At 36.4% G+C, this 8,234-nt stretch overlaps 1 long non-coding RNA gene across 1 annotated transcript; it reads right to left on the bottom strand.

Moving 5' to 3' along the window:
- Nucleotides 1-751: 751 nt before the first annotated feature.
- Nucleotides 752-4,631, bottom strand: LOC130541385 (uncharacterized). The gene is made up of 2 exons (XR_008955431.2): nucleotides 2,794-4,631; nucleotides 752-2,339 (listed from the first exon to the last, which is right to left on the bottom strand). It is a non-coding gene; the product is annotated as an uncharacterized LOC130541385 (long non-coding RNA).
- Between the last annotated feature and the right edge of the window lie 3,603 nt (nucleotides 4,632-8,234).

Below are 8,234 nucleotides of genomic sequence, written 5' to 3' on the forward strand. Positions count from 1 at the left end.
TTTCTGAACTATTGCAGCACTCATGGGTCATTTATTAGTAGGACTTTAAGAGAACCCAAAACGATAAGAGGTATTCAAATGAGAAGGGAGGGAATACATCCTGCCCACCAAATACACGGAAATAGTGTCAGAATTCCTATGAGCTTAAGCTTAAATTATTTACACATTAACTTCCATCATTTTTAATATTGAAAGGTTCCCCTCATTCTGATATTTATTTTACTTTACCGGAAGTCCTACATTTACTCTTTCCTCTTCTAGACTATGCACTGAGAGCTGAGCTGAAGTCTCACTCCCCTTCCTATCTTCTTTTTTTAATTAATTAATTAATTTATTTATTTATTATTATTATTATTATTATTAGATGGAGTTTCGCTTTTGTTGCCCAGGCTGGAATGCAATGGCGTGACCTCAGCTCACCTCAACCTCTGCCTCCCGGGTTCAAGCGATTCTCCTGCCTCAGCCTCCCGAGTAGCTGGGATTACAGGCATGAGCCACCATGGCCGGCTAATTTTGTATTTTTAGTAGAGACGGGGTTTCTCCATGTTGGTCAGGCTGGTCTCAAACTCCTGACCTCAGGTGATCTGGCCCCTCAGCCTCCCAAAGTGCTGGGATTACAGGCGTGAGCCACCGCGCCCAGCCCACCTTCCCTTCTTCTAATTCCCAGCACCGTGCTAGCACCATGCCATGTGCCTCTGGTAAACAATCAGGAAACTGAATTTCTAGAAATAAAAAAATGACAAGAATTTCATTTGGTTACGTAATTAGGGACTTTATTGGGATCTAATCTGTGCTGAGTACTGTACTAAATATTTTAATATATATTAGCCTTAATTTTCTTGACACCACCACAAATTAGGATTTTTACAGATGAGGAAAAAAGCTTGAAGTTGAAAAGCTGACCAAAGTCACACAGCTGTCAGTGGTAAAACTAAGACTCGGATGCGCGGATATCTGACTACACCAGGCTGCCTCCTTAAAGATGCAAAGCAAGAGCCGGCAGCCCCTCTGTGCTGGCGGGTAGACATCCGGGCAGGGCCTTCTCCACGGGCCCTAGTGAAGCCTGTGTTCTCCAGCGCCATCTACAGCCCTTGTTCATAAAGAGCCCGTTACACGGCCTCCTGTTTCCCCGGGGTAGCAGTTAGAGGTCAGCTGCTGCAACTTCAGCTGCCAAAGTTTTTTAAAAAGCAAATGAAATTAGAGTGGAAATTTGGAAATTCCCGTGCCACATGGCCTCTGCAGTGCTCCATCTGTCAAGAGTTGGTTGTGCAGACTTTAGAAACTGTCATTCATCTAACGGCTTTGCATTATTTCTTCTGGGAAAACCCATTGCCGGGCTCAAAGCATTATCAATTTCATGTCCTCCTTGCCCTAAACTTCCCAGAAAAAAAAAAAAAAAAAAAACAAAGAAAGAAAGAAACATTGCTGTCAAACTTCCTGTGGAAGCATAATTAAAAATTCTGTTCCTAGAACATCTTTACTTACAAACGTACACACCATATTTTCAAATGGAAAGGTGTTTCCTTCCGTTTCTTTTTTTCTTTTTCAGATGAGTTATGCCATTTTATAACAGCTCCCAAGAGATATTGAGGCCTGGAGAGAAAACTGCTTTTTCCAAGTTTTTTGCAAAGACATCAGTAGGGACTTTAAGTCAGGGTTGACCTAATACTAATAATCAGATAATTCTATTCTCTCAGCCCCAGCAAAGATTTCATGAGCTTTTCTAACTTAATAAAAACTACCAAAATATCTTAGAAATCCGTCGGCCTGTAGTGAAACAGTTTACTCGTTACCAACGCTACAAGGCTATCCCGAAGTCTAGGTTAAAATAATGAAAACAAATAGGGAGAAGGTGTTACTTCAAAGCATCTATCTCAACTTTTGCAGGGGGCTAATGATGGTCTGGATCTATGTTTTATTCAAATAAAGAATGGTTCAGGGCACATATGTCTTAGAATTGCACTTGGTTTCTTCATTATTTTATCTTCCTTCTTCTTGAATACAGACATAAAGAATTCTAGAGTCTCTCTGTAATTCTCTATAACATGAAAAAAAAAGGCATTGCAAGTGTTTTGGGTATAATTGTATATTCTGAATTCATTCTTAAGTGTTGTGACCACAATTACTAATTTGATCTAAGAATTTCCTAGAGTTTTTCATTTTCTTTCCCAGATGCACAATTTTCAAAGCACAGATTTTACGGTCTAACAGACCTAGTTTTGACTTCATAAGTCCACACCCTACCCAGCTACATTAAATCTATATCATTACTAAACTTCCTAGAATATCAGTTTCTTCTTCCATATAATGAGGACAATTAGACCTATCCGCAAGTGATGCTGTGAAGATAAAATGAGATATATAAGTAAAATACCTCACATAGTATCTGGTATAGTCTAGTCTCAATAAATAGAATTTGCCCTACCTAAAACTATAGTTCCTGCTTTTTTACATTGTTTTAACATGGCAGGTTTTTAAAATAAGGCAACACAAAGCAAACATATATTGATTCTCTTTTTCTGTTTTCTCTCTTTGAAATCTTCGCTTTATGAAAAAGATCCTGTAATGCATGCCTATCATGTTTCCTTTCATGTAATAACTTAGATTGGTGATTTTCTCAACAATAATCATATCAAAATATAAATGAATAACTGCCATAATTCTGTTTTTGACAGATTTAAATAAAATGCCACATGAATATAAAGTCATTTTTCATATCTTCCTGTGGATGATGCTACAATGAGAATAAGCTTTCAAATAACACATGGAGAAAATGAAAACAAAATCACTCACTTTTAATTCGTTCCTTCTTCTAACAAGAGAAAGGCAGTAATCAAAATATAAAATAAAAGTAAAAAAAGACAACATTATGAGCTAATTCTTGAGTAGTCATAATTTCATAACAGCATAGTTACACTCTAAAAAGACAATCTTGTTTTCAACTTTAGTAGTAAAACATAAACTGGAAAGAAATTGGGATTTAGTCCTGCCTCTACCATTAAGTCACATTATTATTTAGGGGACACCATTTATCTTGCTCTGAAATAAAACTGTAAATAAGCTCCCCCAGCTCTTGAGACAAGAGCTCCCTGTGGCTAATGGAGACAATTAAATTTAGATCACAGTAACAAGTAGCCATGGTGGGGTGAGAGAAGAGTCACACGCTCTCTGTTCTTAGAAAAGGCAGCTTTTGACAAACATCCCGTTGTTTTTTGTTTTTGTTTTTGTTTTTTTGTTTTTTGAGACGGAGTCTCGCTCTGTGGCCCAGGCTGGAGTGCAGTGGCGCGATCTCCGCTCACTGCAAGCTCTGCCTTCTGGGTTCACGCCATTCTTCTGCCTCAGCCTCCCGAGTAGCTGGGACTACAGGCGCCCGCCACCACGCCCGGCGAATTTCTTTTTGTATTTTTAGTAGAGACGGGGTTTCATCATGTTAGCCAGGATGGTCTCAATCTCCTGACCTCATGATCCGCCCGCCTCGGCCTCCCAAAGTGCTGGGATTACAGGCGTGAGCCACCGCGCCTGGCGACAAATATCCTGTTTTATACCCTTAAGCTAGAATAGTTCTTGTGACGGGAGCCAAGAGAAGCCATGAGAGAACCCCCAACTCCAGCCCAGCCTTTTGGAAGGAACATCTGACAGACTTCTGGTTTTGGGATTGGGAAGCCACCCAATCAGAGTTCGACTATCTGGACCAATCAGAACAAAATAAGCTTGACTCTTTTGTCTACATAAAAGAACATGATTGGCGGGGTGCGGAGGCTCATGCCTGTAATCCCAGCACTTTGGTGGGCCAAGGCCGGCAGAGGATGAGGGCAAGAGATCAAGACCATCTTGGTCAACATCTTGGCCAACATGGCGAAACCCTGTCTCTACTAAAAATACAAAAAATTAGCCAGATGTGGTGTCGGGCCCCTGTAGTCCCCCCTACTCAGGAGGCTTAGGCAGGAGAATGGCCTGAACCTGGAAGGCAGAGGTTGCAGTGAGCCGAGATCCCCCCACTGCACTCCAGCCTGGGCAACAGAGCAAGACTCTGTCTCAAAAAAAAAAAAAAAAAAGAACATGATTGAGACATGGGGCAGGAAATTTTCCTGCTTAAGCCAAACTCTTCCTTTATTCTTTGGAGAGCACACCTTCACTTGTATTGAAGGCTATGCCTCCCCAATCTGCAGATTGCATTTCATAGAAAATAAAGCTCTTCCTTTTTCCTCCACAAATCTCATGGCCTTTTGTTAACATTGCTGGAGTCATGCTAGAGCTTCTGTCCAGCTAGTGCAGGTGTTGGCCCACTAGCCCCATGAGCCAAACCCTGCGTGCTGCCTGTTTTTTTAAATAAAGGTTTATTGAAACACAATCACATCCACTCATTACGCATTGTCTACAGCGTCTATTGCACTGCATTGGCAAAGTTAAGTAGTTGCAACAAAGATGATTAGGCCCACAAAACCTAAAATATTTACTATTTGGTCCTTACATAAATTTTTCATTTTGATGAATTTCAATTTGACTACTTTTCCATGGTTTGTGCTTTCTATATTCTAGTTAAATAATCGATCCTAAAGTCACAAAGATTTCTATATTTTTCCTAGTTTTAGAGTTGTGGCTTTTACATTTAGTTCTACAATTAATTTCAAGTTACATTTGTGCATACTGTGAAACAAGAATTGACAATTTATTTTTGGTAATATTGATATCCAGTTGCTCCAGCAACATTTATTCAACATACTTTCCTTTCTTGTTGGATTGATTTAGCACCTTTGTTGAAAATTAATTGGCCATGTATTTGTGGTCTATTTCTCAACTCTATTGTGTTCCACTAATTTGTATCTCACCTTATGCCAATACTATATGGCAGTGATTATTGTGGAATTACAGAAATTCTTGAAAACAGGTAGGGTAAGTTCTACAACTTTGTTCTTTTTCAAAATCATTTTGGCTATTATAAATCTTTTGAATTGCTGTATAAATTTTAGAATCAGCTTGTCCAATTCTAAAAACATTTTTATTTTTAAACTTTATTTTTAATTAACAAATAAAAATTGTATATATTTATCATGTACAATATATGGTTTTAAAATATGTATACATGCAGCATGACTAAATTGAGCTAAAAACACCTTGCTGGGATACTAGTGGGAATTGCATTGAATCTATGCTGTGTATCAATTTGGAGAAAATTGACATCTTAACAATATGAATGTTTTAATCCATGGACAAGATACAAATCTTCATCTATTTGTATTTTCTGTCTTTTTTTTTTTTTTTTTTTTTTTTTTTTTTGGAGAGATGAGGTCTTGCTACGTTGCCCAGGCTGTTCTCAAACTCCCAACCTCAAGCGACCCAGCAATCCTCCTGCTTTGGCCTCCCCATGTGCTGGGATTACAGATGTAAGCCACTGTGCTCAGCCTATTTTCTTAAATTATTTCAACAATGTTTTATGGTCTACGGTACATATGTTTTTACATATTTTGTTAAATTTTCCCCTAATAATTTCATGTTTCTGAATGCTTTTGCTAAAGGTTTTGGTTTTTTATTTTTAAATAGATCATGTCTAGCATATAGAAATATAATTATCTGAGTATACCTCCCTTGTATTTTCTGACCTTGCTGTTTTGTAAATCACTTAGGATTATCTATGTATGCAATGTCATCATTTAGTAAAGGCAGATTTACTGCCTTCTTTCCAATATGAAGATATTTTATGTCTTTGCCTTGCCCTATTATATGACTAGGACCTCTAGTGCAATACTGAACAGAGTGATCAGAACAGACGTTCTTGTCTTGTTCCTGATGGTAGGAGGAAAGCATTCAGTCTTTCACCATTAAATATGATGCCAGCCCTTTATTAGGTTGAGAAAATTCTCTTCAGTTCTTAATTTGCCATGACCTATCAAATGGTTGTTTAATTTTTTCAAATGTCTTTTTTCTGCATCTTTTACATTGATCATGTGAATTTCCTCATTACTAATGTTAATACGGTGAATTACATTGATTTTTTTCATGTATAACTTCCTGCGATAAACAGTAACTACTTTATATACTTCTTTAGCTACATTTTTAAAATTTTGCTATATTATGTTTTATTTTTATTCAGTTCAAAATATTTTCAAATTTTCTCTATTTTTTTACTTTAACCATGGGTTGTTTAGAAGTATGTTAATTTCCAAATATGTGGGGATTTCACAAATGTATTACTATTTCTAACACAATTCCACTGAGATCTGAGAGCCTATATTGCATGACTCCAATCCTTTAAAATTTATTGAGACATGTTTTAATGGCCTAACATATAATCTATCTGAATGCCGACATATGCTTTTTAAAAATGTGTATTCTTCTGTTGTGTGTGGAATATAAATGTCAAGTAGATTAAGTTAGCTGACAGTATTGTCTAAATCTTATATATCTTATTGAGTTTAAGTCTTTTCATTTTATCAATTACTGGGATAAGAGTGTTGAAATTACTAACTGTAATTCTTACTTTGTCACCTTTTTTGAGTTCTGTAAGTTTTTGTTTCATATATTTTGCAGCTCTGTTATTATTTAGGATTGCTATGTCTTCATGAATAAAATTTTTATCATTATAAACTGTTCCTCCTTATCCCTGATAATATTCCTGTTTAGAATTTTACTTTGATATTAATATTATCATCTTGGCTTTCTTAGAATTTACATGCTTTTTTAGTCCTTTACCTTTAATTGCTCTGTGTGTTTACATTTTAGTTTAGCTTCTTTAGAATGCATATATATTTGGGTCTTGCTTTTTTATGTAGTCTGTCAATTTAGCTTTAAAATGGAGTATTTAAACCATTTATATTTAATGTAATTACTGATACAGTTGAGATGAAAGAACTGTGTGTTTTCTCTCACCTCCAATACTCTGTGCTTCTACATTATTGCATGTGACAAATACTTTTTAAATTTCAAAGATCATCCATATCCATTATCCTATTGATCTTCACACCAATCTGTGAAGAAAACAGATCGGGTCCTATGATGCCTATTTTCAGATAAAGAAATTACTGTCCAAAGAGTTAAATAAACTTTTCCAAAATCATGCAATAAATTAGTGTCAAAATGAGCATTAGACAATAAATGGTCAAATTTTTATTCTACCACTCATTCTATGACATCAACCATTATATTACTTTCTTCTTAACAATTTATTGACTATGTTCTGATTAAATAAACTTTATAGGCGTATTTTCCAAAGCTAATCAAAGCATATTAAAAAACTAATAATGGCAAAATATTTATAAGGAGAAAGTGATACAGCAGTCATTTTAAAATGAGCAGTGCATAAAACAAACATTCAATGATACATTACTAATAAATTTTCTCATACATAAAATGATAATTAATTTGATAAGATACAAACCTTCTCCACAGGTTTGTATAAGTCATTTAAAGCAAACTCAGCAGCAAGCAAAGCTGAAGGCTATCCTCAAATTCTAGCCTCCCCCACCCCACCCCAGAAGATCAATGCGAATGATTTTCTGTAGAAGTAAATTGATACCCAGTACAATCTATAAGAGTTTCAAGCACAAAAGACTGGCCATGCTCAAGGAAAACAGAATCTCTGAGTAGACTGCCTGGCAGCCCCAGATAATAATTTAGTGTTTTGGGGTCAACCACTCAAAACATTACATTTCCTTGGCATGCACACTGACATCTTAGGCTTTAACTGAGCATACAGAGCCCTACATGTCATTACCAGACCAGGAAAATAGCCACAGTTCTCACGATGAAAGGATTCAAATGAACTTTATTTGAAAATAAATAAAGTATAAAATTAAGGGTGCCATTTTATACTGGATCCTGGATCCCCAAAAGGAGGGAAATACTCAGGAGCAGACAGTGCAGTGCTTCTACTCTGCATTTCATTGCAAGGCAGCCCAAAGTCAATCAGCCCATTTTGTAATCAGCCCATCCCTAATGGGAGTCTCATCTCTCAGTGAGGGGTGAGTATGTTTCCTTATCCTCCAGGTGGCCAAGAGCATGCTTCTCTGATCCGAGTGTGCAAAGAGTCAAGTATCCCTCCGTAACTACTATTAGCCATCTTTAAGGGATGGCCAATGAGATATATATATATATATATATATATATATATATATATATATATATATATGTATATATATATATTTCCTACCTAGTTATTACACACCAAAGCTCTCTCATAATGTGAAGTAATTTCTGATACCCCCAAAACTCAAAACCGTCAGATAATGCAATGCAAA

The sequence above is a fragment of the Pan paniscus genome, chromosome 2 (genome assembly GCF_029289425.2).
Source record: "Pan paniscus chromosome 2, NHGRI_mPanPan1-v2.0_pri, whole genome shotgun sequence".
Lineage (NCBI taxonomy): Eukaryota > Metazoa > Chordata > Mammalia > Primates > Hominidae > Pan > Pan paniscus.